We start from the raw sequence: 23,227 nt of genomic DNA, 5'->3' as shown, positions 1-23,227 counted from the left end.
CGGCCCTTTGGTGGGAGGGCGCAGTACGAGGGGTGAACCTGGAGACGTTGTCTTGGGAGGATTTTAGGCGGATGTTTTTCGCCAAGTACTTTACCGAGGACTTACGTAGCCAGATGATTCGAGATTTCATGAGTCTCCGACAGGGAGACAAGTCAGTAGTCGAGTACATCAAGAAATTTGAGCGGGGGTGTTACTTTGTGCCCCTGATTGCGGGAGATGCTCGGAGAAGATGAGGTCGTTTATTGATGGGCTTCGGGCGGACATCAAGCATGATGTACGCAAGATGGATGTGGCTACCTACGAGGCAGCAGTGAGTAGGGCTCTTCAATCTGAGGATGGCAGGAAGGAAATCCTGCGAGAGCAGCAGAGCAATAGGCCGTTCCAGCCAGCGTATCATCGACCATCTTTGCAGCCCCCTGCGAAAAGCAGTTCACTGGGCCATCCAAGGGCCCGATTCAACAGAGACCACCGCAGAGGCCTCTGGGACGCCAGCAGCAGCAGCAGAGGGACGCGGCCCCTAACCCTGGAGGAGTTCCTCTTTGTCCGAAGTGTCAGAGGCCGCATTCGGGCCAGTGCCTGGTTGGGTCGAATGTTTGCTATCATTGCAAGGAGTCGGGCATATGTCTGCTAGCTGTCCAAGGAAGAGGAACACCACTGGGAGGGTGTTTTTTATGCAGGCCGAGGAGGCAGACCCAGATACCTCCTTGATCACTGGTATATCCTATCTCTTACTTCGAAAATTTATGATTTAATTGTCTTGGTTATCGAAGGCATGTTATCTGGGTTATCAATCTGTATGAATAGTGTAAGAATTATGTTTTCTTGTGATTAGAAGTAAGGGGTTATTAGTAAATTATCTTTGGGTAACTTAAGTTTTGGTATGCAATGGTTGGGATTTTCTGCGTGCAGGGAGAATTCTAGTCGGGGGCAACTCCATGTTTGCGTTTCTTGATTTAGGAGCCACGCATTCGTTTATCTCCCTGGATTTTATCAGACGGATAGGTATCACACATGAGGTTGTTACCATAGGGTATGATGTCACCATTCCGTCTGGGCAGATTCTTACTACCACTAACATCATCAGAGGTTTGGATTTAGAGCTACAGGGACACTCCATCAAGGCTGATCTAGTGGTTTTGCGGATGACCGGGTTTGATTTGATTTTGGGTATGGACTGGCTGAAAGTTAATGGAGCTTCGATTGATTTCCGTCGGAGAATAATATCAGTGAAACCTGCTGAGGGCAACTCGTTTATTTTCTTTGCATCTCAAAGCAGCAGTGTTTTGAATATTATCTCCTTTGTTCGTGCGAGGAAATTATTGCGACGAGGTTTCCAGGGGTTTCTGGCCAGTGTTGTTACAGCGTAAGAACCGGATAGTAGATCTTTACAAGATATAGATGTTGTTCATGATTTCCGGATGTCTTTCCGGATGACGTTGCAGGAATTCCACCAGTGAGAGAGGTGGAATTCAGTATTGAGTTCTATCTCTAAGGAACCATACCGACTTGCTCCAACCGAGATGAAAGAGTTGAAGGAGCAGATTCAGGAATTATTGGAGAAAGGCTTTATTCGCCCTAGCTTTTTGCCTTGGGGAGCGCCAGTATTATTCGTGAAGAAGAAGGATGGCAGCATGAGATTGTGTATTGACTACGGAGAGCTCAACAGGGTTATAGTGAAGAATAAGTATCCACTGCCAAGGATAGAGGACTTATTCGATCAGTTGCAGGGAGCCTCGATATTCTCCAAGATCGATCTGCGATCTGGTTATCATCAATTGCGGATTAAAGATGCAGATGTGTTCAAGACTGCTTTCCGGAAATGTTATGGACATTACGAGTTCTTGGTGATTCCATTTGGGTTGACCAATGCTCCAGCGGTATTCATGGATCTCATGAACCGTGTATTTCAGCCGTATCTAGATCAGTATATCATAGTGTTTATTGATGATATATTGATTTACTCGAGGAGCATCGAGGATCATGGACAACACTTGCAGACAGCTTTGCAGACTTTGAGGGAGCATCAACTGTATGCGAAGTTCAGCAAGTGCGTGTTTTGTCTTGAGCAGGTGGCATTTCTTGGCCATGTTGTTTCTAGAGACGGGATAGCAGTGGATCAGTCTAAGGTAGAGGCAGTGCAGAATTGGGGGACTCCGAAGAATGCATTGGAGATTCGCAGTTTCTTGGGTTTGGCAGGATACTATAGAAAGTTTATCAAGGGCTTTTCTTCTATTGCAGTGCCCTTGACATCCTTAACCTAGAAGAATGCGAAGTTTGTGTGGAGTCCTGATTGTCAGAGGAGCTTTGACCAGTTGAAGAAAGCACTAACTTCTGCGCCAGTGTTGGCGATGCCAGTAGCACACGAGGAGTTAGTGGTGTACACCGACGTGTCTAAGCTGGGTTTAGGCTCCGTACTTATGCAGTGTGACAGGGTTATTGCGTATGCGTCGAGACAGCTGAAAATTCATGAGCAGAATTATCCGACGCATGATTTAGATCTTGCAGCAGTAGTATTTGCGTTGAAAATCTGGAGGTACTATCTGTATAGCGAGAAGTGCAAGATTTTCACCGATCACAAGAGCCTCAAGTACTTCTTCACCCAGAAGGAGTTGAACATGAGGCAACGCAGATGGTTAGAGCTGGTGAAGGATTATGATTGTGACATTAACTACCATCTGGGTAAAGCTAATGTAGTGGTCGATGCTTTGAGTTGGAAGACATCAGTGGTATCTTTCTTGTCAGTTCAGTTTCCACTTCAGAGACAGATTTAGAGGTTTGAGTTGGAGTTCTACTCGGACGGGCATGCGCCGAGTTTGGCAGTGTTGACAGTACATCCGAATCTTCGAGATCGGATCAGAGATGGACAGCCTGCTGATGAGGAGTTACAGCGATTGAGGCAGAGAGATGAGGCCAAGGGCAATCTCCTTTATACTGTTGTTGATGGCATTGTTCAGTACCGTGGTCGGATGTGGGTACTGAACGTTGATCAGTTGAGGATAGAGATCTTAATGGAGGCTCACACATCTCCGTACTCTATTCATCCCTGAAGTACGAAGATGTACAGAGATTTGCAATCATTGTATTGGTGGCCTGACATGAAGAGAGACATCGAACTATTCGTATCAGAGTGCTTGACTTGTAAGCAAGTCAAGGCAGAGAATCAGCATCCAGCAGGGTTGCTTAGACCTCTTGATAAGTGTATTTTATACACTTAATTTATATATGATTTTAATTGTTAATTATTTGTTTCGAGCAGATTTATGCGGAGTTTTGTTGTTTTTGTGGTTGAAGGAAATTATTGAAGTGTTGTGGAAAAGAAGAGAAAAATAAGAATTTAGAAGAGAGAAGAAAATAAAAAGGAAGAGAAGAGAAGTCAGGAAAAGAACAGACAAGAAAGATTAATGGGCTTTCCTAATGGGCTTCAAATTTCAGCGCTTGCTTTTAGCGCTTGAAGAAGCGCTATCGCGCTGTTCACGTGAAGATTGAAGATTGAAGTCAGAGACGTATACGCGTCCGCCTCGATTATTTGGAGCGCCCGCGCCTGTGGGATTTTTTATCGGGAAGGAAACTTTTAATAATTTCTTGGGCTCTTAGCTGGGCTTCTCATAACGATATAAAAGGGATTTTTCATCAGATTCAAGGGGGTTAGCCTCCACACACATATCTTACGTACAGATCAGAGACTTGAACGTGAGATTTTCTGAAGGATTTTGGGCATACTTGAAGAACGAAGACGGATATTGATCGACCGAACACGGTGTCGACGACGGATTTGTTTTCTTTATCTTTTGTTTACTTAATTCTAAATATTTCTGGATTTATGAATTATTGTTTTATTCAAAATTTTATTATGAACTAAACTTTTTAAGTCTAGAGGTTGATGAAACCTGGTGTAGACGCTTTCATGAATTTTTGATTTTATTGAATTGAGTTTCTTCTAGATTAATTGTTTTTCTAGAATTGATTGTCTTTTCAATTACCTGATCAATAATTGAATTGTTATATTTATTTGAAATCTGGCACTCGGGAGAGGAGATTTTGAATAGGACCATTAGAAAATACACTGTTAATTATTTATATAACTCGGGAGAGTATATAATTTTAACAGAGCTTTTAAAAAAAACATTGTTTCGAATTGATCACTGCAAGTAGATTATCTAAATAGGGATATAGGAAATTGAATTGTAGTTGCTTTATTTTATTTGGCCATCGGGCGAGGGAAAATAATACACTTAACGTGTTCTTGGCTATTAATTGACAAGCAATCATGAAACTCAATTAATTAGGATTGAATGTTCTTGAACCCAGGTGAAAATATAACACTCTAGACCATTTTTCTAGATTGATTATTTCTGACAGTTGTGTTGGTGCTATTACAAATCATTGAATCTTTTATTATTCTGCAAAATTATGCGAGGATTTTGATTTTCTAGATAACGTATTAGACTATTTTACTTACAAACACTGAATATTTTTACTTAACTCTCTGTGGGATCGATACTTGATTTTCTCACTATATTAAACCTTGACACTCGTTCGCTTGGCGACTATATTACACAACAAGTTTTTGACGCCGTAGCCGGGGAGTAAATTTTTATTATTTTTAGTCTTGTTTCCCTTAGTAAGATTTTAATTTAGAGTTTTTTATTTTATTTTAATTTAACAATTAATTTCTTCTTATTTTTGATTGCATTTTGTGGGACGACTCTCCCCGTGCGAATTCTTTACTGTTTGGCCCGAAGAACGAGCGAACTGCACGTGCTTTGGAGCAGAGACGAAAAGAACGAAAAAAAAACAAAAAGATCAGGAACATGGCTAAAGAAGAAGTAAATCAACGCTCCCCTGGTGCCAATCAGCGCTCACTTCAGGCCAGTAAGTAATCCAGGCTCACTACTCTGGAATAGCTCGTGGAACTACCAATGATAACATTTTTGAGCTAAAGCCTGCCTTGTCCAACATGGTTCAACAGCACCAATTTAATGGGAGCGCCACTGCTGCTCCTCACCTACACCTACTCAAGCTTGGAGGATCACCGATTTTTTATTAACGGTAACACTTACTGGTGTGTCTGAGGATATTTTACGCTTACGCTTGTTTTCGATTTCTACTCAGGGATCAAGCAAGGAGTTGGTTGCAATCACTGCCGCTAGGAGCCATTACTAATTGGGAGGGAACTGCCAGAAAAATTTCTTGCCAAAACTTTTCCACCTGCCAAAATCCACCAAATTGCAGAATCGAAATCAGCATTTTCCGGCAGATGGAGTCTGAACAGCTCTACGAGGCATGGGAAAGTTATAAAGAATTATTAAGCTGTTGTCCTATCCACAATTTTGCAAATTGGGAACAGTTCGCGTGGTTTTACAAGGGACTAAATGCGCCTAGGCGGATGACTGTGGATTCTGCTGCTGGGGGTACTAAATTTGCCACGGTACATGTACAGGCCTACGATCTGCTTGGAACAGATGACGGTCCAATCGTTTACAAAGGCCATCAAGCGTTATGAGGGTCAAGATCTAGTTGGTTGTATGCAGTGCTCCATCTCACATCGATCACCGCTCAATTCTCTGCAACGACTACACAGGTTAGCTGCATTGCCTGACTAGCGAGTGTTCCGAAACCAGCATGTGTTCCGGGTGTCTATGGGACGAATCTCACTATCCTGAACAAGAGCAGTCCATACAATCAGAGAGGTTTTGGGAGGCTATCCGAGGTCCCCATATTCCCAATACTTCTTACATATAGTTAGAGGAATTCATGAAAATTTTTCTTATGCTAACAATAACAATGTAGTTGCATCCTCCGGGGTTCATTCCATTCAGGGTGAGGTTAAGTCATCTTTGGAAGGATGTTGTTTAGTACTTTCGTGCAGGAATCGAGTAAGAGAACTGACGAGGACTGAGCCAGCCTGGAAGGCTTGCGACACACATGGCCAACATGGGTGCTGTATTGCAATCCATGGAGGATAGCAAGGCAGTTGGCGAACGCATGGCACGACAACAACCGGGGCCAGTTCCCTAGCAACACCGAGGTAAATCCGCCGGAGAGAGTGCAATGATATCATGTTTAAGAGTGTATTAAAGGCAAGAAGATAGAGACGAAATCCAGCAATCCGACAGGACTACGAAAGCTGTAGTTGAAGAGAAGGAAGTCGAGAATACGGAGCCTGAACAGAGGGTGAAACCGATGTACAAGCCTCCACTGCCATATCCTCAGAGGATCTAGCAACGAAAAGTTTTAGATGAGCAGTTCTCCAAATTCTAGGAGATTACCAGGAAAAATCATATCAACATTCCCTTTGCTGAAGCTTTGGAACAAATAATTTCTACCGGAATTATGCAAAGATCATCAAGGAGGTGATGGTCCAAGAAAACGAGGCTGCTCGAGACTGAGGTGGTGAGGTCTAACTGAAGCTGTAGTGCCGTTCTACACAAGAAGAAGCCACAAAAGTTTAAGGATCTAGGTAGTATTACTATTTCTTGTTCTATTGGTGGTTCTCATTTTACTACTGCACTTTGTGATTTAGGGGCCAGTATTTATAAATTTAATGTCATTATCTATTTACAGGGCCGTCGAGTTTGGAGAGATGAAATCGACCATGATATCATTGATGTTGGCGGGATAGCAGCAGTACCTACCCACTTGGAATTGTTGACGATGTTCTACTCAAATTGGATTAATTCATAAACCCCGCGGATTTTATTTTTTGATCTTTGGACATAGAAGCAGATCATGGTCGCTCCACTGAATTTTGGAAGACCATTCTTGCCCACAACGGAATGCCAAAATTGAATTTGAAGAAGGGGGGAATTGTCGAAGGGTGTGAGCGTGCGAACGAGTGATTTATAATCTCTTTACGAACAGACACCTAATCCACCCATCGAAGAATTTGTTGGAAAACGCGGCTATCAGATCAATTAGGATATGTTACCCGGTGCAGCGGAAGTTAACACGTTAAAATTTTTATATGGAACGATTCCCAAATGGGTATCAACCTTAACGATTAACTTGTGTGTGTAAAAATCAAATAACGATTATAAAATTTTTACCTATAATCTCGAATCGAGATTTTGGACACCAAACAGATTTCTCTGCTCTTGTTGTATATCCCTGGAAATGATGGACGAACTGTTCTTCAATCAGGTCCACGACAACGGATATTTAATCCCTCTGATAGATTTGCACTACCACAATCTATACAGAAGTATCTACGAAGAGAATTAACGACCATTTGATCCGTTAAACCAAGACTGTAATTCAAAATCACAGAGCAGGATTTCACCGAGTAGAGAGGGAGGGTGGGGGCGGCCACTAATTGAATAGAAAATACTTACTTTTTCGAAAATTGTGACCTGTTGTGTGTAATTTTTTGGACTGCAATAACTTATTTATAATGTAGTCCACTAACAGCTTAGGGCCCATTAGGTCATAAGTTCAAGCCCGACAAGTCAAAGCCCGCATGTTCAGAACATTAATATAAAATTCATCGTGACACCGATTGGATAAACCGATTTCACCAATAGTGCACAAAAACCATTTCTGCACTTTTTAAAGTCAAGATAAATTTTTTTTGAATCCTGAATTCAGTGGCATTTCAAAATGGCCATCCCTAGATGTCATTTTATTAGGAAATCATTACTCCTCTACTCTTAAATAAGAAAAGTCCCAACTTTCTTTGCTTACATTAAATTTAAACTCATTTAAATTTGAACTATCTCAACGGGGATTAACTCCAATACACTAGTGTGACCCACTAATGGTTGCCGGGATACAGCTAGCCGTGGGCTCATCACTCCTTGTGACTCGGAACAACAATTTCCGACTTGCCCATCGATATCATGGTAAGAGCGTCTAGCAAACATCGCCCCATTGATTTCCTAGGTATCACTGATAGTGCCTTACAAGAAACCAATCGATTTTGGTTAGTCTTCAGTAAACGTTCCCTTCATCCATAAATCCCGATCGAATCAACAACCCTTGGTATATATCGAGAGACCGTTTTCGATAATTCGATAACTATGTAATCCATCTTGAAGATCAAATAGGTGACATCGCCAGTGCTACTAAGAAACCATTTCTTAAAACACATCATGTACTCTGGCCAGAGAGCGCTTCCGTCACACTAATATCTCCTCAGACCGCATAGTATATCCACACTGCCGCAAGTATGTGGTGAATCCTTGACAACAAAGCATCGACTCCGTATATGTGTTGTAACTTTGTACTGTACCCCAATCCCGACACCTGATGTGACCCCAAATTAGAGTCGGTAACGAGTCAAAGCACAGAACTAGCATATAGGAGTCCTCCAATGCTGTTTCAAAGTAGTAAGGACTAATGGTAGTACAACCAAACCCGCGGACTATATCCACTCGATAATTGCATAAACCACTTGGAAACTCCGGATAGGGTAGATTTCGATCATATCATCGTATGGAATCTCCCATTTGCCATGCCTTCGAACATCTACAATGTTCCTTACCAATGAAACGTGGTACTCCGCATCGCAAATGCTAGTCTTCTCTAACTCGAGTGATCCTTAATCCTTATTACTCGGACGGCTCAATTGTAACTTAGGAACAGTTTAGAATATACAGTGGACTATAAGATGTGTTATCATGATAGACAACTCCATGTTCTATCTACCATCATCTTACATACACTATAGTATATTCAAGGTCTTTATCCCAACAACAACAATCGTATATCACAATATAACAATATGACAGAAAGAAAAAGTCATTGCCATTAATAAAAAGTTTGCCTCAATAATATTAAACAAAAGATTGTTTATAACAAAGAGTCATCAAAGCCCTTAGCCACAATTATGGCTCACCGGGCACCCACTCGTTCAATCTCCCACTATGCCCTAACACGCAACTAAAGATACTAAGTAGACCCATTGATTCACGATGTTTGTCACATAATGGTCATGGCACAGGGTTTAGTAATTGGATCCGCGTCATTGTCTGCAGAAGAGGCCACTCTTTCGACAGAGGTGATGTCTCACTTTCCACCATCTCCCGGCTGATGTGGTATTTCCTAAGATACGTGATTGGCTCTATAGATGCGACCTTGGTACCTTTGCCTGCGCAACGGGCACCCGTGTTTGTAAAGGTATACCGGGACTGGGCCAACAACTTCCGGAATGGACGCCCAACTCTTTGACGCAATACCTCATCCCAACGGCCTCTTTAGCAGCGAGAAGCTATAATGTATATGCTTCAGTGGTGGACTCGATGTGTGGTGTCCTATATGGACCTCCCCCTAAAGAGAAAGCACCGCCATTAGAGGATGCACCCAACATCCAGATGATGACTTTCGAGTCATCCACGTCCCTTGTGAAGCTAGAGTCGGTATACGCCTCATCAATTTTAGTTCTCTTCCTCAATATACCATGAACATCTTCTTAGTCATTCGCAAGTACTTATCCGAATGTTTTCACGGATTCTTTCCAATGCAATAGACCGGGATTAGATTGCTTTCTGCTCGTGACACTCAGAGCAAATGCTACCATCTGTTCGGGTTAGATATCATCCAATTAAACAATGATACTACCTCTGGAGCCGCATATGGACCATGAGTCTTATTCTCTAATCATCATCAGTAGGTACCCCTAGACATGGATAGAGAAATTCACTGACACATGGGTAGATGTCCTTTCTTGGACCCATCCATTAGAAAACCGTTTCAATAGGGTGTGAGATGTAGGTTGATTGCGTGAGTACTATCCTTCTCTTAGTTTTATCTCTATAGATCTGTATCCCAAGCAAATCGGATGCCTCACCCAAATCCTTCATCGAGGAATTTACCTTGATAACCATATCTTTGTTGACCTGCAACATCCCTACATCATTCCCAATGAGATCGGTTGTCATCAACATAACGTACTAAGCATGTCACAGCATCCTTAACTACTATCTTGTACACGACCTGGTTCCTCCGGATTCTTGCAGAACACCAACATCTTTTATTGTTTTCCCATCAACTTATAGGTTCCAACTTCTTGATGCTTGTTTTAGACCATAAACTGATCTTTGAAGCTTGCATACCATACCATATGCTCGCTTCCCATGGAAGTGTACCCCTCAGATGCTTCTTATACGATTTCTTCCTTAATGTATTTTAAGAACAGCAGTTTTCACCTCCATTTGCCATATCTCATAGTCATCCCAATGCAGAGCTGGCAATAAGGCTTCTTCTGGTCTTGAACAATGCAACTGGTTTGAACGGTTTCATACATATACAACTCCTTGTCTTTGAGTATAACCAATTGCCACCAATCGTGCCTTGTAGGTCAATACCTAACAATCAGGCCCAAGCTTTCTCTAGTATAATCATTTTAACCCTAAGGACCACTACCATCGGGAGGATCTACTAAAGACCAAACTTGGGATATGTGAGTGCATCGAATCTAATTTCCGACAGCAATAGCTTCAAGCCATCACTTTGAATCCGCATCAGAAATTTCTTCCTTGATATTTCTTGGATCATATCCCACATGGGAATCATCTAGATCCCCTTCACGAAGAAGACCATATACGCATAAGGAGGTCTAGAAGTACTTCTCGGAACGAAAGGTCCCGGTGTGTCCAGAAATGGTTCAGAGGAGAAGGGAATCGTTATTTTGTATACGGGTTCTTCTCGAATATCTTCGAGATCCATCATCTCGCCTTTCTATATCTTCACATAAGAAAATCTTCTCCAAGAAGGTGGCATTCCTTGACACAAACACCATAGTTTAAGCAGGATATTAGAAATAATATTGATTGAATTCTTCGGATCCCATACAAAATCACATAAGATGGCTCGACTATCCAACTTATCTACCACCGTCCGCTTTCACGTAAGCAGGACATCCCCAAATCCACAAGTACGAAAATATAGGCGCCATTGCCATTCCATAACACTAGTCTGGTGTTATGTCCACTGCTTTCGAGTGGACGTTGTTCAACAACAATATGACACCACTTTCATGGTGTACAGGAGCGAGTCAACGAACATTGTAGCCCATGGTAACGGTCCATGATGAGCATCACAGAGCTTCCACCTTCGAATAGGGGAATGCGCATGCAAATTGCGGTAATTGAAATACACACCGACCGAATCACGTAAGCGGCAAATCCCCAAATCCTTAAGTACGAATACTTCGGAGTTTTGCCATCTCCATAACTCGTATTAGGGTGTTTTGTACACTGCTTTAGTGTGGACGTTGTACAACAACAATACCGCTGTTTCAAGCCGCCTAGCACCAAAACGAAGGTGGAAGCTCAGTGAAGCTCATCATGGGACCGAACCATGTCCAACAAATGTTCGGATTACGACTGTCCGATACACCATTAAGATGTGGTGTAATAGGAGGAGTCCACTGAGAGAGAATCCCATTCTCTTTTAGATAGTCCAAAAACTCGGTACTTAAATATTCTCCACCTCGATCCGATTCGAAGTGCTTTAATATTACTTTTACCTAGCTTTGTTTTCTACTTCAGCCTTGAATTTTTTGAACTTTTCAACCGCTTCAGACTTATATTTCATTAAATATAACTACCCATAACCTCGAATAATCATCCGTAAAGGTAATGAAGGTAGGTGTGGCCATTTTGAGTACCACCTTTAAATGGACCACAAACATTCTGAATGGATCAAATCCAACAGATTTTGACTACGCTCAGGTTTCCCCTTACAAGGAGATTTCGTCACTTTTTCCTTTCAGGCAGGATCCACAAGTCGGTCGAGAGTTTCAGAATCAGAAATATCAAACACATGCCCTCTCCCACTAGCTTGTTCATCCTCCTTGAGGAGGAAATATGACCTTGCCTGGTTGCCAAAGGGTTTGCCGGGTTTTTGGCTATCGATTTGCCGTTTGTTTGAGTTGATGCCGGTTTATCAACATAATTTATTGGAACGTCTTTTAGTTATAAGTTGTATAGCTCGTTTTCCAGTTGTCCATATCCAATCAAACATTCATTCTTGGTAAATCTTGCAAATACATTCACAAAATTGCGAAGACATAACCAATCTCTAACAAGCATAAAAACAGAAATAATGTTTTTAAGCACATCCGGAACAAATAAAACCTATTATTTAAAAGTACTTTAAAACCGTTCTGCAAACTTAAATAAACATCTCCCACGGCTTTAAGCTTTCAACTCTGGAACCATTTTCGAGCCTCAGCTGGGGTTCACCCATTCTAAGCCTAGCGACTTCTTGTCATCACCTGCAAATCATTGCAAATTGTGAGATACCACAATCCGTTATCCACTACCCAAGAAGTTTTAGTATTAAGTGAAAAATTTATGTCAATATAGAACATACCCTTCGCAGTTCGCAACTGCTCAAGATTTTCCTTGGCGTTACGCTTCCAATGACCGGGCTTCTTGCAGTAATGGGCAAACCTCCTTGGATTTTTCCCTGTTTGAAGCCTTTGTCTTGGCCTTCTTCTCGGGTTCGATTTTCTAGGGCTGGGGCAGAACGTTTCTTGCCCTTTATCCTTGGCCCCTTCTTCGCAGAAGAAGAGGAGCCCACCAAGAAAGCCGGTTTATCCTTCTTTAATGTGGATTTCATATGTCATAAGCATATTGACCATCTCATCACGGGATGGGCCTCTATATAGTTCATATTGATATTCACCACACATCCGTCAAACGAAAGAAGGACGAGAAAGAAGTAGTTTATCTCCACGTTGAGTTCAAGCTCCAACACCAAATCAAGGGTTACCAACTTCTGTATGATCCAAATCACTCGTTCCCCATGATTCACGGACCGAAGTCCCTTCACGCATGCGACACGTAATTAGATCTTCTACACGTAGCGAACCTTTCAGCCCTCGATTGAGCCCCAAAAAGATTCTTGAGTTGAACGTGAATGTCAGAGAATCACGGTGTCCTCAAATCGCCTCTGGAGTTAATCAGACATCGAGGCTAGCCTATAGCATATGGTCTTGATAGTGGTCCCACCATGAATACAAGTTTGGCTCACTCCTCTGGACTCCGTCAGCTGGGGCTTCCTTCGGAGGAGATTTTTCTAACACGTAGAGCATCTTCTCCGAAGTCAAGACAATCTTCAACTTACGGAACCAGTCATGTATTGTTTGCGCCAGTCAACTTATTTTGTGCGAGGATCGAGAAAAGTGGATTACGCGAATTCATCTAATGACAAACTGCAGGAACCCATGAACAATATCAGAGAATGTTTAAGAAACTAAATAAGACATAAAATCGGCGATATTATATTTTATGAATCTCACTCACACTATTTTAACGATTTCACTACTCTCTCGTGAGCACGGGAAACTGTTATCCTTAGTGCGAATATGGAGTCCAATTGACAAACTTTATGGTCCCGAATCCTATCAGCCAACCATAATTTTCAACAAGGAAGATGCCCAATTGCTTCCAAAGCAACCTCCACGTATTTACCTCCTGTCAAAATAAGGGACCAACTATGAAGCCGTTTTATTGTGACATTGCAAGATGACCAATCAATATTAAGTTGTGATGGACGGTCGCATTGAGGATCCCCCAATAATATGAGCCGATGCTAAGGGAGTTTCACCCAACTTACAACATTGTGTCGATCCAATGAACAGCTTTCGTACGAACGGGCCCCCCCAATACTAAGAGCCGGACCGTATAGCGGGTGATCTCATACATTGATCGTATGATGGACAGGTAGGAACATTAAAACCAATTTAAATTTCCTTTATTTATCTTGATATCAATTTTAAAAATCAAATTTAAAATGAGGGTATTTACTTTATAACACTTTGTCTCATCATTATAAAAAATTAGTTATGCTTGGTGAATTCACACAATTTTGTCTACAAAATGAACCAACACATCTCCTATTATATAGGATGATCGATTCCATACTAAATCGACCCGTGGTTGCCAATTACGAGACTATAGTTCAATCCTAGGTTGGATAAAGCAGTATGCAATGCAATCCTAATACTTTTTTGTTCACTTTCTATTTAGACTTAAAGTCTGCAGGGCAACCTCCATCTACCTATGCTTGATCTCCCAAGGGAGTTGAACAGGGCGGCGCACGGCGCTGGGGGCAGCGACGATCGTTGCCTTGCCCCGGTGCAGCGACCCAAGCGCTGGGGGTTGTAGCCCGAAAAAAAAAATAACAATATACATATTTTTTATAATTGATAACACCCCCCGAGGCTTTAAATATTTTTGTACAATCGCATAATAAAGTTGCATTATCTGAGCAACCTGATTTGATACAACTGTTGGAAGGCACCAGGGCAATCAGCTCAAATAGGAATGATACCCGGAATAGATGGCGTATCACAAATTAAATATGGAACGAAACCATCAGTGATATCAACATTGCGATACCATTGAGTGATGTAAAAATCAAAAAACGATATCTAAAATTATATACCTTTAATCTCGAATCGCGATTGTTGGGCACAAACGCTATTTCTCTGCTCTTGTTGTATATCCCTGGAACTGATGGACGAACTGTTCTTCAATCAGGGTCCACGCAAAAGGCTCATTTAAATCCTCTGATAGATTGCAAAGCAAATCTATCAGACAGTTTCTACGACGAGAATTAACGAAGTTGATCTGTTTAAACCAGGCAGTCATTCAACATCACAGGCTGGATTTTACCGAGTAGTAGAGCGAGGCGGGGGTGGGGACTATTGAAAGAAAATTACATTAAGGTTTTCGAAAATTGTGACCTGTAGTGTTGTCTTTCTGTAAGCACTAAATTATTTATAATGTAGGCCACTAACAGCTTCGGGGCAATTAGACATAAGTTCAAGCTCGACAAGCAACGAGCACGTTCAGAAATTAAAAAAACAATCATCGTGACTCCGATTGATAAACAGAATATACAAATGTGCACAGGAAAAAATATTTGCACCTTTTAAAGTCAAGATAACATTATTTTGATTTGAATAGACATTCAGTGAATTCAACAAATGGCCATCCCTATGTCATTTTCGGAAATCTTACTCCTCTACTCATTAAAATAAGAAGTCCAACTTCTTAACGGATCATTAAATTTAACTCTGAAATTTAACTATCTCGCAACGGGGATTAAAAACACTCCATTACACTGTGTGACCCTCAATGGTTCCGGGATACAGTAAGCCGTGGGCTCACAATATGTGTCTCGGCACAACAACTTCTACTTGCCCAGCGAATCATGGTAAGAGGTTCTAGCAACATCGCCCCATGATTCAAGGGAATCACTGATAGAGCCTACAATAACAAATAGATTTGAGTTAGCATACAGTACGGTTCCCTTCATCATCATATCGCAGATCGAATCAACAACCATAGGTTCATCGAGAGTAGTTCGAGATTCGATAACAAAAGCAGATCCATCTTGCAGATCACATAGTGACATCGAATGTGTTACTAAGAAAAATTTCTTACCAACACATCATGTAGCTGGCCAGCGAATCGAAACACAAATCTCTCCTCAGACCGCATAGGATCTCCACACTCGCAAGTATGTGGTGAATCCTTGACAACAAGAGAATCGACTCCTATATGTGTTGTAACTGTACCCAATCCCGACACCTGATGACCCCAATAGAGAGAGTAACCGAGATCCAAGCCCAGTACTATCATATAGCGTCTCAATGATGTTTCAAGTAGTAAGGAAAATGGAGTACAACCAAAACCGGGACTATATCAACTCGATCAGAGCTAACCACTTGTAATGTCCGGATAGGGAACGTTCGATCATTTTTCGTATGAATATCCATTTGCATGGTTCGAACATCTCTATGTTCCTTAGCAATGTCGTGGTATTCCGCAAGCAAATTACGTCTCAAACATCGAGCAATCCTTATCCTTATTATCGGACGGCTCAATCGACTAGGACACCGTTATAGACTATACAGTGACTATACGCTGAGTTTCATGATAGACATATCCATGTTCTACCACATCTTAATTACACTATAGTCTATTCAAGGTCTTTATCAAAACAACAATAGTAAATCAAAAAACTAACAATATGAAGAAAGATACAGTCATTGCCATTAATAAAAGTGTAAATAATATCAAACAAATGATTATTTATACAAAGAGTCATCAATGCCCTTAGTCACAAGTTGGCTCACCGGGGACCCACTCATTCAGAAATATGCTTAATTGAACGGCTTGTGATGTACGCGCGCTGTCAATAAAGAGTTTTGTTCGAGATTAAAGTTGAAACGCCAAAGAAGAAAGCGCCCAATTTTGAAAGAAGGAAAACGCGAAAAAGAGGGCGAAATATAAAAAGCGGTTCGTGAGATTTAATTTGGCGAGTGAAAGAGCAAGGGAAGACTTAAAACCGGTGTATGTAGAGGTGACGACTATAAACCAAGCGTTTTTTGGGGGCAACAAAAATTTTTTGTGTTTATTTTATTGTTTATTTATTTTTTATTCTTTTTTTTATGCTTTAATTTTATTTTCGTTCATTAGTGAAATTTTGATTTTTGAATTATTATTGGAAATTTGGGGAGGCCTGCTATTATAGATTTTCTTTGAAATTTTTTCAGGAATTTAGAATTTCGGGCAGCAGCTCATGCGCGCCGCCTCGCCTTTACGCTTCCTTAAGTGCACAATCATGCGCTAACGCGCTGCTCATCTGCGCTACTCCTTGCGTTATCGCGCTCATCACTTGCGCAACACCAAGCGCTAACGAGCCTCCCCAACAGCGCTACATCAAGCGCTAACGCGCATGCATAAGGGCGCTTCTCATAGACTCTCCGGGAGGAGCATAGACTCTCACCAAGCGTTTTTCAACTTTTTTTTATCCTTAACAAAATTGGACTTATCAGCATTTTCTTATCCTTACAAAATTTCACAAAATTTGTTGAAGAAAAGCTAAAAAGTGCTCACAAAATTTTGTTGAGGATAAACAAAAATTGAGAAGTGTTTTTTAGATGTTCTCTCAAACACTACCTTAGTATGTATATATTTTCATTTTGATAAACTTTTATAAAATTTACAAGGAAAAATGAAGAAAAATTAAAAATGTTCTCATTTTGGGTCCGAATTCCTTTGAAAAGATTACTACTATTTGTTTTTTGACCACAACTTTCTAGTTTTAAGAATAGAATTTTTCTTTTAAGATTAGAACAAGAGAATAACTCATTCTTGTTTAAAAAAGAAAAAAAGAAAAAGAGAATAACTCATTCTTCGTAATTCGAGATTCAAATTATGCTTTCTTTTCCCGTGATCATTGTAAGAGGAGATTCTCAAAAAATTTGTAAAAACCAACCAACCAACCAAAGGTCCAAAACACACTGCTACATTATCCCGAATTGTGTTCACCGAAACTCATTCATTCGTTTGAGAGTTTCGTTTTGAGAGTTTCGTTTGGTAGCATTTAGTTAATTTTAAAGAATCGGAACAATTTTTTTTGGATCTTTCTTCGTATTTACTTTAGACAGTTAGAACTTCATTGTCTGCTAATTATTACCGTCCCAAGGATTCTACAAGTTAATGCTTTTCTTGATGGTGGTTAACTTGTTTTAGCTGAATCTGATCCAAAAGTTAGTACTTTGGAAGGAAAAATCTGGGTTTTGGGTAGAATTGCGATGGCTATTGCAAGTTTCGGTCGCCAAGTTAAACGCTCGTACCAGTCATATGGGTTCTTCGTGATGTTGTAAGTAGTTATAATCTTGGGCTTGTGTTTTGTATTCGTCTGGGTCTGCGTTTTCAAATTTTTCTGTCACTGAGTCTAGGGAGAGATTTGTTGATATTGTGGAACGCCTGTGTCTGTATCTGCTACTGGGAAGGCGGGTAATTCAAAGATTAGTTATGGAACACAGGAAATGGTCAAAGGATGAAGTGGCAAGCAAGGAGATTTAAGTCTGGAATTGGATGATAAAGTCAAGAAAATGTGTGAATGGGTCTGTGGTGTTATGAAGCCCGAGGAATGAGGCCGGAGAAGGTGGAATCGGCGGGATGTGGAGAGAAGAGGTGATGAGGATTCGAGGTCGTCGAAAGGAATATGGCTGAGGGCGAATAACGAAGAGAATGAGGGATCTGAGGTGAAAGATGGTGACACAAAAGAGGTGGCGGAGGAAGATGGCAAGAAATGATAAAGAAGGTTGAAGTGTTGTGAGGAGTGATGGTAATGAAATTGAGGAGGTGGAAGGGGATCCTGATTTGGTTAATGCAGGAAAACTTGGATCAAGAAACTCTAGACGATGAAATATAAAGTTCAGTGAAGAAGACGAATAAGATTTCCGGTCCTCCATTTGATCCTAAAGCAAGATATACCATGGAAATTATGCAACATCTAGAAGCAAGTATAATACTACATTCCTTGCATTGTCATTGAAAGTGGGACAGGAAAGATACAGAGTTATCGGCATCATGAGAGGCGTTGTCCTAGATACAGCTGTTATGTGTCTCGTTCCGCTTCCCCATGGACGGTTATGGTGAGCCCTGTGGACTGGCCTGAGAGCAAAATGAAGGTATACTTTGTTCCTACAGTAGTATAGGTTATATTAGGGATGTAGCTAATCTTTGTTGCTTGCAGATTTTATTAATAAAAAATTGTGTGGCACATCCGAAATTTAGCGTAATTTATAAAGTCCCAAGATTGGGTGGTGGAATCTGGAGAATATCGTACTTTTCCCTCGAATCTATCTGTTTTCAAAGGCGGAATTCCAGCATTACCTGGAATCCATAGAAGAGGTAACTTGTCCATTTTGGTCTGCACTGCTACTGAAGTGTGTCTGTATTGTGTCTCTCTATGTATATTTTTATAGGTGGCTACGTGAAATGGTCAACCTTAGGGATGAAGTAAATTTCTAGATTTTTGAGACGTGAAGTAGATATGAAGAACTTACTTAAAACTAATGTTAACACATTTTTACCTGTTTTTTGGCATTTGCGGGATACTTCAAATTTGTTGTATTTGATATTTTGGTTGCGACTATTTCTATAACAGTATCTCTGCATATTTGATGTTCAGTTGGATTGAGTGAACTTTATAGATGGTAACTGACATTGTGTGGGGAAAAATCATACGCGTTGCATTAGATTATGGGCTGTCAGGGTTTCGAGCTTGGCAGCTTCGCTACTTGAGAAGAATGTATTGACAATTACAAACGGGTTGGAAAGTTGGACTGGTGGACCTGACTCATAGTTGCCATTGGAACGTGTCGTTTTCCTGCGGCTTGTCAGTACCTGTGAAACGCGTAGGACTTCACTTTTCCTAGCGGATAGTCTTTGTGTACAATTCATTGTTGGGTTTGTTTGCAGTTATTTTCGTGGCATTCAAATGGTTTTGTGCCGTCACCCTTAAACTATTTCGTTCATGTCATTCTTTTTTTGTTCATTTTATCTGATTATCAGGACAGGTATAATACCTGTTTTATAATTTCAGGTGGTAAGCTTATCCTAGAAATGAATCGGATTTTGAGGCATGGTGGTTATTTTATTTTGTCTACTAAGCACTGTTACTATTGAAGCTGAAGAAGGTTTGCTCACTCTTTCCCTCTTCACAAAGTGCAATTGTGTTTCCTGCTCTTATTTCCATCGTTAAAGTTCATGGATTCATACTGAAAATAGATAATATCCCTATCCTATAGAATGGTTATAAATATCCAGGAATTCATATTTCTTGCTTTACACCTCGACATACTATCGGTCGATGAATTTTTAGTCCCAAATTACCTAAAACATCGTGTGATTTTCACGCTATTTTGTGATCTCTAGAAGTTTGTGTGTTTGTCATGTGTCTTGCCATGCAATGATGTTTATAATTTCATCCGAATTTCTCTTCTACCAGCTTTGTCCATGTTGACAGCCTCAATCTGTTGGATACATCCTGGCTGATAAATCCGATGAGGTCAGTGACATAGGTGTCAAGATATATCAAAAACTCCAGAAACAAATGACATATATGATATGATGAGGAAAAAAGTTCCAGCTCTATGCAAGGAAAAATGAGAACCCCGTTGGCTACCTGGTAAATCACACCGAGCTCAATCCTTACCATTTATATATGGCTGTGCTTAAATCATTTGTCAGACATCTAAAATTTTTCATGCTTAAAAATAAGATAAATATATGCTAATCTGAAAAAAAAAAAATAATGGTTTACGTGGCACTTGGTGGGAGTGATGAACATGATTCCATTTGCACTGATCAATGGCGGAGCCGAAGTAGGCAGGGGGCCTCGCCCCTTCCTTCTAATTTCTGAATTTTTCTATATCAATATCTCCCAAAATTTTCGAGCATGATAGATTTAAACTTGAACTTAATTGTTTGCCAGTTTCAGCTGTTAGGTAAAAAAATTTAATGGTGCATTTTGAAGGGTCATCACAGTAACCAAATGTAATGATTAACAAATTACATGACTAAAAATATGGATGACATATTTTGTTTTCATTTCAATAAACGAAATAAATATTTCAGTAAGAATTGTAAATGATATAACTTAAAGTAGTTTAAATTTGTCTAATTTAATGCTGTTTTCGGGACCTTAAAACATTAGATGGATACACAAGTTCCGATTCCAATAATCTTATTTTAAGAGTTTGAACCTACTAGAAACTGGAACTAAACTTTCCAATAGCTTATATTTAAGAGTCTAAACACTATTGAAACTGGAACTAAAACTTCAATTCCTCAGTTTCCTGTTTATGTCACATCGGTTGGAAGAGAACAATATGTCCGGATCAACCTAAATAGGCTTGTATTACTTTTGGAATCTCATGTTTGTGTTTGCACTAAATGATTTTGAGGGACGCTTTAGGCATGATGTTTCGCAGAAATTTGATTAACACCACAGAATATCTTAATTTGCTTTTCGTACTGACTATGCAGCCCTCCGTGTGCTCAGTCAGTTCTAATGTCCCTGGTCAAGATTCGAAAAAATATAGAACATAATGTGGGAAAATGAAGATAAAATCTGGGAAAATTGCTTCATGAATTGACAATAAATATTGTCATTATGATAGATATAGTGCAGAATACTACAAAATAAAATGATGCGAAAAAAAGCTAGAAATCATAAGGAAATTTCTAAAGCTATGGACAAATAATCTCTAGTTGACATTTATAATTGGAAACAAAACTAAAATTATGAGCTGATTGAAATTGTAGAAAAGTTGTAGAAGTGCAATGCATTTTGTATGTTTTGAGGTTGTTAGTTATCGTGTTTCTGACTTGCGTTCCGCCGACTTTTTGTTGCTTGGGTTCCTTGCACTAGTTCTTCCAAACTGCCTCTCTCTGCTACCTGAATGTGAGGTGTGCAGCAGTTTTCCTAGCAGTTGTTGACTTCTTCCACTCACTCCCTTGACTCAATTCGTCGACTCTTCCATCTTGCATAATTTAGACATATATTTGGACAATTCGCTTTTGTGCCGAAACTTATTTTTTAATTTTGAGCCTAACAGGTTTTTTTATTGTAAAATATACATATGATTGTTTTATTTGCTTGATTCTGCTTTTTATTTATGTGATAGCAAGAATTGTACATTTGTTACAGGTACTTTCCATTGAAAAACTTGCCTGCACACTATCCCCGAGGGATAATCCGAACAACGTGGCCGACGGAATGGCCTGGCAGAATGGCCGAATAGGCTTAATGTATTTCCCGAATGGATGAACGAATCAATGAGAAATTGATTGCTGACAGTGAGCATTGGAAAACTATTGGTGAACAAATCTTATCTTTATTGGACAATGGGCATCGGACTGGTCCGCTTATCCCGCAATGTAATGGACATGATAAAGCAAATTAAGTGGAGGGTAAGCAAATTAAGCTGTTATAAGGTATCTCTGGTTTGTTATTTCACGAATCAAGCTCGAACAACCTCCAAGGCATATTCGGCCAGAAAAAAGAAACTCACTACTGTCAAACTCATGTTCAAAACTCTATCTAGTGGTGAATTTCGAGTTGGAGCTTGAGTTGATACTTTTCAGTTTCCCTTGGGCTCGAGCTCGATTTTCAGAGTAGATCAATTGTTTTCCTAGGCTACAGTGTTGGACAATGTCCGTGGTTGAGCTACTTGAGCATCAGATTCTTCAATCCAATAGTTGACGCTACTTGAGCGCATAATGTCAATACCACCCCCACACAATTTGTCACCGGAAAAAGCTGTCTCAAACTTTGAATTTTTTCGCATGTTTGAACAGATTTGCTGCTGCGCTTGCAGACCAGAAGATTTGGGTTATGAATATTGTTCCTGTCATCGCACCCAACACACTTCCATTTATTTTTGAGCGAGGCCTTATTGGTGCTTACCACGACTGGTGCGAATCTTTTGGTTCGTTTACCCAAAGATCGTATTGACCTACTGCATGCTGATCATCTCTTCTCCAGGCTTAAGATATAATATGTGCGACAAAAAATGCGAACTTCATTCAAACTGTTCACTTGAATTCTGATTTTAATCTGCATAAAAATATCATTTATCATACGTGAATATGGCTCTTTGTTCTCATTATCAGTCCCATGATCATTTAATTTTTGACTAATTTTAAATATGAATTTCAAAAATAGTTTGGATCATCTCATTTAAGCACTTCTTGCTGATCAAACAACGTTAATATTTTCTTGGAGTTCGAGTACATACGCGATTCTGATGTTTTGGAATCCCAAAACACGACTTTTTTTTTTCTTATTTCTTTTGGTGTTACTTACCTTTCATATTTTTCAACATGTAGCTCTGCTCCTCTCCCGTTGTGTATAAAATTTATTTTTCAGGGCTTTACCTTTTGTTGTCATGATCTGATGACAAACAAACAAGTAACAATCGTTGTTGAGATGGATCGACTAGTAAGGCCGAGTGGTTGGGTGATCATTGACGTGACAAGGTAGAAATACTTAATCCAACTCGAAGATATTCTTTGATGCTTGCACGGGGTTTTCCGGATGACGTTTGCACAAAACATGAGATTGGGTATTCCTTTGTGCCCAGAAATCCAGTTTGCGAACCTGACCGAGGAGGGGGTCTTTACCTGGGAATCTACTAACATGGCTTCACCGTCCCCAAATTTTTGGATTTGCCCCGGACCATGAGTGTTGCCCTTGGTGTTAGAGTGTATATAATAGAGCCTTTATCCTGCATTCGTCGCCCCTATCAGGGCAGCGTTCTTACCATGAATAAAGATGTGTGATTCGGCTAGTGACAATGTTCTGTATTTAGATCATTGGATTTTCCCACTTCTCGGCTTTTCTTGGGTTTCTCACTAAGTGGGAATGGAACTGAATATTTTTATTTTTACAATCTTTTGTAGAGTCATTT

General features: G+C 40.3%; 1 pseudogene; it reads left to right on the top strand.

Annotated features, from left to right (window-relative positions):
• The first annotated feature begins 229 nt into the window (after nt 1–229).
• Nucleotides 230–22,921, top strand: LOC140889234 (probable methyltransferase PMT28; annotated as a pseudogene).
• The last annotated feature ends 306 nt before the right edge of the window (nt 22,922–23,227 follow it).

The sequence above is a fragment of the Henckelia pumila genome, chromosome 3 (genome assembly GCF_033568475.1).
Source record: "Henckelia pumila isolate YLH828 chromosome 3, ASM3356847v2, whole genome shotgun sequence".
Taxonomy (NCBI): domain Eukaryota; kingdom Viridiplantae; phylum Streptophyta; class Magnoliopsida; order Lamiales; family Gesneriaceae; genus Henckelia; species Henckelia pumila.
The sequence above is the reverse complement of the archived record's forward strand: the minus strand, read 5'-3'. Positions and strand labels throughout refer to the sequence as shown.